The sequence below is a fragment of the Oncorhynchus keta genome, chromosome 17, assembly GCF_023373465.1.
Source record: "Oncorhynchus keta strain PuntledgeMale-10-30-2019 chromosome 17, Oket_V2, whole genome shotgun sequence".
In the NCBI taxonomy this organism is placed as follows: domain Eukaryota; kingdom Metazoa; phylum Chordata; class Actinopteri; order Salmoniformes; family Salmonidae; genus Oncorhynchus; species Oncorhynchus keta.
This window is the reverse complement of record NC_068437.1, coordinates 28,872,320-28,882,319: the sequence shown is the minus strand read 5'-3', so window position 1 is coordinate 28,882,319 and position 10,000 is coordinate 28,872,320. Positions and strand designations below refer to the sequence as shown.

General features: G+C 46.0%; 1 pseudogene; it reads left to right on the top strand.

Annotated features, from left to right (window-relative positions):
- Positions 1-10,000, top strand: part of LOC127908238 (metabotropic glutamate receptor 3-like) — a 67,404-nt pseudogene that overhangs the window by 30,505 nt on the left and 26,899 nt on the right.

The following is a 10,000-nucleotide window of genomic DNA, read 5'->3' as shown; positions in this document are numbered from 1 at the left end:
ATTTATAGTAAACTGGTCCCACTTTGCTTAGTGCTGACACTGTTACACTTTCTTAATGTAAGTAAATAACATCTGTAAGTCATTTTTGGGTGTTGTTTTAACACTGTATGGTGTAAACCCTAATTAGCATATCCCCAGTGTGTCTCTCTTTTTGAGTGAGTTGTAGAGTGACCACCCATGACTGTATATGTTAGTGACAGAGACATGGGTTTTGCATTTTTTTATTTATTTTAAAGGCCTGTGGCCTTCACCAAGTGAGTACCTAGGTGAATGCTATTGTAAAAACTAAACGTTTATACAAATACCGTATTATAAGGCCTCACTTTTATGGTTTAGTTTTAGCCTAACACAGTGGTGTTAAGAAACTCCTGATTTACAGGTCACATCAGGCCTGGAAGTGACATTATGCTGCCTTGCAAAGTAAAGTGTAATTCCTATTGGAATCCAGACAGAGATAGAATAACCAACAGTTGCCATTTTTATTAACCCACAACCTCCATTCAGAGTGACAATCAGGGTTAAATAATAATGTATGAAGACTAGCAAAACCATTTAAACTGGAATAACCATTTCAGTAATGGGTGCAGTGAAAATAACTAACTTGATTGGATTAGTTTTGAAAACTGTATGTTCTTTATCTTTGTGTAGCGTAGCAGCGTAGCCTAGTGGTTAGAGCGTTGGACTAGTAACTGCAAGGTTGTGAGTTCAAACCCCTGAGCTGACAAGGTACAAATCTGTCGTTCTGCCCCTGAACAGGCAGTTAACCCACTGTTCCCAGGCCGTCATTGAAAATAAGAATATGTTCTTAACTGACTTGCCTGGTTAAATAAAGGTAAAATCAAAAATAAGATTAATCACTCAATCAATGTGCATGCAAAAACACAGATATTCAAAACAATCCTATAAAAATCCACCTGCAATAGAGCATGCTGGGAAATATGATAATGATGAGCGAGGTTTTGATGGGACCGCTTGAATCTCCAAAGTGTAAAACAATAACTCTGGTTATTAAAACCAACACTGGGGATTGTTTTACACCACTGAGTGTTCATTTCAACACTGGCCAATTTGCTGTATGTGACTATACAAAGTATCCTCTCCTTTCCTCTCCTCTCCTCCCTTCCTCTCCTCCATTAGACCCAAATCCATAATCTCTCAATTTATCTCTCCCTCCAACTCTCCCTGTTTTTCCATCTCTCTTTTGTCTTGCTCTCTCTCCTACCCCATCTCTTCCGCCCCATCTCGCTCTTTGTATTAAAGGCCCAGTGCAGTCTAAAACATGATTTCCTATGTTTTATATACATTTCCACAATGATGTTGGAATAATACTGTGAAATTGTGACAATTATGATAATGCCCTTTTAGTGTATGAGCTGTTTGAAAAGACTGCCTGAAATTTCAGCCTGTTTTGGTGGGATGGAGTTTTGGCCTGCCTGGTCACATCAGTAAGAAAGACAGCTCCAAACCTCTAGTTTGAAAACAGATAGTTTTCAGTTTTTCCCTCCCCACACAGACCATTCCCAGCCAGTCGCTTGCTAAGATGATACATTTTAATTGAAAACAATCACAGGAAAGTACTTAATTGTTACCCAGAAATGATTTGATATTGAGATAAAAATGGCTGCATTGGGCCACTGGGGAGAGCCCAGTGTATTCTGACCTCAGCCCAGTCTCCTCCTCTCTCATTGTCATCCATCCATCGCTTTTTTTTTCATCACACACAATTAGTCCTTGTTTTCTCTGGGCTGACAGTTATTGTTGTTGTTAGGCCTCAGAGCAGTCTGTGTGTGTGTGTGTGTGTGTGTGTGTGTGTGTGTGTGTGTGTGTGTGTGTGTGTGTGTGTGTGTGTGTGTGTGTGTGTGTGTGTGTGTGTGTGTGTGTGTGTGTGTGTGTGTGTGTGTGTGTGTGTGTGCGTGCGTGTGAGAGAGAGTGTGTTTTCCTATACAACCATAGAGGTAAACACTGACGCCTAGCAGCCATTTGAAAAGTAACAACATCTGACCCACGTAACATGCTGTCGCTGCACACGCTCTCAGTCCACACACCTGCACACATTACTGGAATGTATTTCCCATGTTTACATCATAGTATCATAGTAATATGATTAGATAGAGAGACACGTCAGTATATCCATCTGTACAGTGTGTGTGTTTGTGCATGTGGCTGTGTGTGCGTGCAAGTGTGTTTTAATCTCCTGGATTATTAATCTAATGAGGTGCTGACATGTTTTCAAAACTTCACAGAGTTGTGCTGTGAATTAAATGAAATATAGACGAGCCACAGTACCATGCCCTAACTGGATTAAACATGAGCTAAACCAACACAGCTGTACTGTGTGTGCGTGTGTGTGTGCGTATGAGCGTGTAAAATCAGGAGAACGTGACCATAAAGAAGGGAATATATATATGGACCCCAGCCCTGATGTCCAACACTAATGGATGCATTTGCTCTTTATTGACTGTGTGTGTTTATGCAAGTGTGTGTGTGCATCATCATCTGTGTGTGTGTCTGTTTCTCACATATTTCTGCCTCTCTCTCCCAGGTGGCCAACCTGCTCCGCCTCTTCCAGATCCCTCAGATCAGCTATGCCTCCACCAGTGCCAAGCTCAGTGACAAGACGCGCTATGACTACTTTGCCCGCACGGTGCCCCCTGACTTCTACCAGGCCAAAGCCATGGCAGAGATCCTGCGGCTGTTCAACTGGACCTACGTGTCCACGGTGGCATCAGAGGGAGACTACGGAGAGACGGGCATAGAGGCTTTCGAACAGGAAGCACGTATGAGGAACATCTGCATCGCTACCTCTGAGAAGGTAGGAAGAAATAGGAGTTTAGATAGGGTTGTCTGGAGATTATATACTGTAGGTAGATTGACAGTGAAGGAGATAGGATTGTCACGAGATTATATAGGTTGATTGACAGTGAAGGAGATAGGGTTGTCAGGGGATTATATGGGTAGATTAACAGTGAAGTAGATAGGGTTGTCAGGGGATTACATAGGTAGATTGACAGTGAAGGAGATAGGGTTGTCAGGAGATTATATAGGTAGATTGACAGTGAAGGAGATAGGGTTGTCAGGAGATTATATAGGTCGTTTGACAGTGAAGGAGATAGGGTCGTCAGGGGATTATATAGGTCGTTTGACAGTGAAGGAGATAGGGCTGTCAGGGTATTAAAAACGTAGATTGACAGTGAAGGAGATAGGAGTAGACCTAGGTTAGAATATGGAAGAACAGGCATGGAGAACATGAGGGGTTGGTCAGACAGAAACAACAAGATTTGGGTTAAGGGTTAACCCTACAGCGTGATACTATGTATTTTAGACTGCTATTCTATGTAGTAGACCTCTTCCTAAATTGTGTTTACTCCCTCTGGTTCCAGTTTAAATATCACATTACCTCCTGTCCAGGTGGGGCGCTCTAATGCTAAGAAGTCATATGAGGCAGTGATCAGGCAACTCCTCCAGAAGCCCAATGCCCGCGTGGCAGTTCTCTTCCTGAGGAGTGATGACGCTCGAGAACTCCTCTCTGCCGCCGCACGACTCAACACCACCTTCATCTGGGTGGCCAGTGATGGCTGGGGGGCACAGGAAAGCATTGTCAAAGGCAACGAGGCCACGGCCGACGGGGCCATTACCCTGGAACTGGCGGCCAATCCCGTGCCGGCTTTCAACCGCTACTTCCTGTCTCTGGATCCAATCAACAACCGCCGCAACCCCTGGTACCGGGAATTCTGGGAGCAGAAGTTCCAGTGCTCACTTGGCGGCAGAGGAGGTGGGGCAGGAGGAGTAGGGTCAGGGGGGATGGTGTCTCTCTCCCTCCCTCCCTGTGAGAAGGGTGTGTCGGTGGATAATAGTAACTTTGAGCCGGAGTCCAAGATCATGTTTGTGGTGAATGCGGTATACGCCATGGCCCACGCCCTCCATAAGATGCAGAGAACATTGTGTTCCAACACCACCAAGCTCTGTGACAGCATGAAGGCTCTGGATGGACGCAAGCTCTACAGAGACTACCTCCTCAACATCAGCTTCACAGGTCAGTACTGCCTGAAACTACCTAATGATCATCAGCTTCACAGGTCAGTACTGTCTGAAACTACCTAATGATCATCAGCTTCACAGGTCAGTACTGCCTGAAACTACCTAATGATCATCAGCTTCACAGGTCAGTACTGAAACTACCTAATGATCATCAGCTTCACAGGTCAGTACTGTCTGAAACTACCTAATGATCATCAGCTTCACAGGTCAGTACTGCCTGAAACTACCTACTGATCCTCAGGTTCACAGGTCAGTACTGCCTGAAACTACCTACTGATCCACAGATTCACTGGTCAGTACTGTGTGAAACTACATACTGATCCTCAGCTTCACTGGTCAGTACTGCCTGAAACTACCTACTGATCCTCAGCTTCACTGGTCAGTACTGCCTGAAACTACCTACTGATCCTCAGATTCACTGGTCAGTACTGTGTGAAACTACCTACTGATCCTCAGCTTCACTGGTCAGTACTGTGTGAAACTACATACTGATCCTCAGCTTCACTGGTCAGTACTGCCTGAAACTACCTACTGATCCTCAGATTCACTGGTCAGTACTGCCTGAAACTACATACTGATCCTCAGATTCACTGGTCAGTACTGCCTGAAACTACATACTGATCCTCAGCTTCACTGGTCAGTACTGTGTGAAACTACATACTGATACTCAGCTTCACTGGTCAGTACTGCCTGAAACTACATACTGATACTCAGCTTCACTGGTCAGTACTGAAACTACATACTGATCCTCAGCTTCACTGGTCAGTACTGTGTGAAACTACCTACTGATCCTCAGATTCACTGGTCAGTACTGCCTGAAACTACCTACTGATCCTCAGATTCACTGGTCAGTACTGCCTGAAACTACATACTGATCCTCAGATTCACTGGTCAGTACTGCCTGAAACTACATACTGATCCTCAGCTTCACTGGTCAGTACTGTGTGAAACTACCTACTGATCCTCAGATTCACTGGTCAGTACTGCCTGAAACTACATACTGATCATCAGCTTCACTGGTCAGTACTGCCTGAAACTACCTACTGATCCTCAGATTCACTGGTCAGTACTGCCTGAAACTACATACTGATACTCAGCTTCACTGGTCAGTACTGCCTGAAACTACATACTGATCCTCAGCTTCACTGGTCAGTACTGCCTGAAACTACCTACTGATCCTCAGATTCACTGGTCAGTACTGCCTGAAACTACATACTGATACTCAGCTTCACTGGTCAGTACTGCCTGAAACTACATAATGAACCTCAGCTTCACTGGTCAGTACTGAAACTACCTACTGATCCTCAGCTTCACTGGTCAGTACTGCCTGACACTACATACTGATACTCAGCTTCACTGGTCAGTACTGAAACTACATACTGATCCTCAGCTTCACTGGTCAGTACTGCCTGAAACTACCTACTGATCCTCAGATTCACTGGTCAGTACTGAAACTACATACTGAAACTTCACTGGTCAGTACTGATCCTCAGCTTCACTGGTCAGTACTGTGTGAAACTACATACTGATCCTCAGCTTCACTGGTCAGTACTGCCTGAAACTACCTACTGATCCTCAGATTCACTGGTCAGTACTGCCTGAAACTACATACTGATCCTCAGCTTCACTGGTCAGTACTGCCTGAAACTACATACTGATCCTCAGCTTCACTGGTCAGTACTGTGTGAAACTACATACTGATACTCAGCTTCACTGGTCAGTACTGCCTGAAACTACATACTGATACTCAGCTTCACTGGTCAGTACTGAAACTACATACTGATCCTCAGCTTCACTGGTCAGTACTGTGTGAAACTACATACTGATCCTCAGATTCACTGGTCAGTACTGCCTGAAACTACCTACTGATCCTCAGATTCACTGGTCAGTACTGCCTGAAACTACATACTGATCCTCAGATTCACTGGTCAGTACTGCCTGAAACTACATACTGATCCTCAGCTTCACTGGTCAGTACTGGTGTGTGAAACTACATACTGATCCTCAGCTTCACTGGTCAGTACTGCCTGAAACTACATACTGATCCTCAGCTTCACTGGTCAGTACTGCCTGAAACTACCTACTGATCCTCAGATTCACTGGTCAGTACTGCCTGAAACTACATACTGATACTCAGCTTCACTGGTCAGTACTGCCTGAAACTACATACTGATCCTCAGCTTCACTGGTCAGTACTGCCTGAAACTACCTACTGATCCTCAGATTCACTGGTCAGTACTGCCTGAAACTACATACTGATACTCAGCTTCACTGGTCAGTACTGCCTGAAACTACATACCTGAACCTCAGCTTCACTGGTCAGTACTGAAACTACCTACTGATCCTCAGCTTCACTGGTCAGTACTGCCTGACACTACATACTGATACTCAGCTTCACTGGTCAGTACTGAAACTACATACTGATCCTCAGCTTCACTGGTCAGTACTGTGTGAAACTACATACTGATACTCAGCTTCACTGGTCAGTACTGAAACTACATACTGATCCTCAGCTTCACTGGTCAGTACTGTGTGAAACTATATACTGAACCTCAGCTTCACTGGTCAGTACTGTGTGAAACTACATACTGATACTCAGCTTCACTGGTCAGTACTGCCTGAAACTACCTACTGATCCTCAGCTTCACTGGTCAGTACTGTGTGAAACTACATACTGAACCTCAGCTTCACTGGTCAGTACTGTGTGAAACTACATACTGATCCTCAGCTTCACTGGTCAGTACTGTGTGAAACTACATACTGATCCTCAGCTTCACTGGTCAGTACTGTGTGAAACTACATACTGATCCTCAGCTTCACTGGTCAGTACTGCCTGAAACTACATACTGATCCTCAGCTTCACTGGTCAGTACTGTGTGAAACTACATACTGATCCTCAGCTTCACTGGTCAGTACTGCCTGAAACTACATACTGATCCTCAGCTTCACTGGTCAGTACTGCCTGAAACTACCTACTGATCCTCAGCTTCACTGGTCAGTACTGCCTGAAACTACCTACTGATCCTCAGATTCACTGGTCAGTACTGCCTGAAACTACATACTGATCCTCAGCTTCACTGGTCAGTACTGTGTGAAACTACATACTGATCCTCAGCTTCACTGGTCAGTACTGCCTGAAACTACATACTGATCCTCAGCTTCACTGGTCAGTACTGTGTGAAACTACATACTGATCCTCAGCTTCACTGGTCAGTACTGCCTGAAACTACATACTGATCCTCAGCTTCACTGGTCAGTACTGTGTGAAACTACCTACTGATCCTCAGCTTCACTGGTCAGTACTGTGTGAAACTACCTACTGATCCTCAGCTTCACTGGTCAGTACTGTGTGAAACTACATACTGATCCTCAGCTTCACTGGTCAGTACTGTGTGAAACTACCTACTGATCCTCAGCTTCACTGGTCAGTACTGTGTGAAACTACATACTGATCCTCAGCTTCACTGGTCAGTACTGCCTGAAACTACATACTGATCCTCAGCTTCACTGGTCAGTACTGCCTGAAACTACATACTGAACCTCAGCTTCACTGGTCAGTACTGTGTGAAACTACATACTGATCCTCAGCTTCACTGGTCAGTACTGTGTGAAACTACATACTGAACCTCAGCTTCACTGGTCAGTACTGTGTGAAACTACATACTGATCCTCAGCTTCACTGGTCAGTACTGAAACTACCTCCTCAACATCAGCTTCACAGGTCAATACTGTAGACTACCTACTGATTATCAGCATCCCAGGTCAATACTGTAGACCTGGGAGAATGGGAGGAGAGGGGTGGAGTGAGAGAGGGAGGGAGTTAAAAAAGAGAGAGGTAAAGAGGAATTCTCAACATGATGGGTCTTTATGAGGGGAGGGAGAGATGAAAGGGGAAGAAAGAGAGTACGAGAGAGAGAGAGAGAGGGGAGAAGGATGCAAGCATAGCAACATGAAACGTGTAAGAACAATTCACATTAATTTACATGTACGGTCATGCTTGCTAGTTACCATTGGCATTTATTAGCTGTATGTAATTGATATGACAGCACAGAGCAGGTGAGACGAATCACAGCTCAAGTTAATCCAACCCCATATTCTATCATGTCTACTAGTGACTCACCATTTTATAATCGAGACTCCTATGGAAGTAATAATGAGATTGTGTGTGTGTGTGTGTGTGTGTGTGTGTGTGTGTGTGTGTGTGTGTGTGTGTGTGTGTGTGTGTGTGTGTGTGTGTGTGTGTGTGTGTGTGTGTGTGTGTGTGTGTGTGTGTGTGTGTGTGTGTGTGTGTGTGTGTGTGTGTGTGTGTGTGTGTGCGTGCGTGTGCGTGTGTGTGCGTGTGCGTGCGTGTGTGTGTCTGCGCGTGTGTGCGCGTGCGTTTGTGTGTGTGATAATAGTATTCTATAGCAGGAGAGTGTCACTTAAGACTGGAGAGAAGAAAGAGGGGAAAATAGGATTGGGTTGAGTGGCAGGTGGGGCACAAAGACAGAGGAATAAATACACTGCGGTAGGAAAGACAGACAGACAGGTGCTTATTCCAATGCTAACCATGACCAATAGGGGACATCAAAATACATCAACAAACAGCTCTGCCACTACAGCTTTAGAAAGACCTGGAGACGAAGTCAGAGACAGAGCAAAGTGGGAGGTTTGGGCATATGGTGACTGATAGGCAGACTAAAGTGGGGAGAGGTGGAGAGAAAAGAGAGAAAGATAGCAGTAGTGAGAGGGAGTGAGGTGGAGAGAGAGGGATAGAGCGAGGGATGGAGGCAGAGAGGTAGAGATGAGTTTCTGGTGGCGTGGGACAGTATGAATCAGCAGAAGAGGATTCTCTTTGAAATTCAACATCATCATTACTCAAGCTGCAAATCTAAGGGCTCAGATCATGACTGTCAGAGGGAGAGAGGGTGAGAAGGGGAGATAGAGGGTGAGAAGGAGAGATAGGGGAGAGAGGGTGAGAAGGGGAGATAGAGGGTGAGAAGGAGAGATAGGGGAGAGAGGGTGAGAAGGGGAGATCGAGGAGAGAGGGTGAGAAGGGGAGATAGAGGGTGAGAAGGAGAGATGGGTGAGAAGGGGAGATAGAGGAGAGAGGGTGAGAAGGGGAGATAGAGGGTGAGAAGGAGAGATAGGGGAGATAGAAGGTGAGAAGGGGAGATAGAGGGTGAGAAGGAGAGATATGAGAGAGAGGGTGAGAAGGAGAGATAGGGGAGAGAGGGTGAGAAGGGAAGATAGAGGAGAGAGGGTGAGAAGGGGAGATAGAGGGTGAGAAGGGGAGATAGAGGAGAGAGGGTGAGAAGGAGAGATAGGGGAGATAGGGGAGAGAAGGAGAGATAGGGGAGAGAGGGAGAGAGGGTGAGAAGGGGAGATAGAGGGTGAGAAGGAGAGATGGGTGAGAAGGGGAGATAGAGGAGAGAGGGTGAGAAGGGGAGATAGAGGGTGAGAAGGAGAGATGGGTGAGAAGGGGAGATAGAGGAGAGAGGGTGAGAAGGGGAGATAGAGGGTGAGAAGGAGATATAGGGGAGATAGAGGGTGAGAAGGGGAGATAGAGGGTGAGAAGGAGAGATAGGGGAGAGAGGGTGAGAAGGAGAGATAGGGGAGAGAGGGTGAGAAGGGAAGATAGAGGAGAGAGGGTGAGAAGGAGAGATAGAGGGTGAGAAGGGGAGATAGAGGAGAGAGGGTGAGAAGGAGAGATAGGGGAGAGAGGGTGAGAAGGGGAGATAGAGGGTGAGAAGGAGAGATAGGGGAGAGAGGGTGAGAAGGGGAGATAGAGGAGAGAGGGTGAGAATGGGAGATAGGGGAGAGAGGGTGAGAAGGGGAGATAGAGGAGAGAGGGTGAAAAGGGGAGATAGAGGGTGAGAAGGGGAGATAGAGGAGAGAGGGTGAGAAGGAGAGATAGGGGAGAGAAGGAGAGATAGGGGAGAGAGGTAGAGAGGGTGAGAAGGAGAGATATGGGAGATGAGGG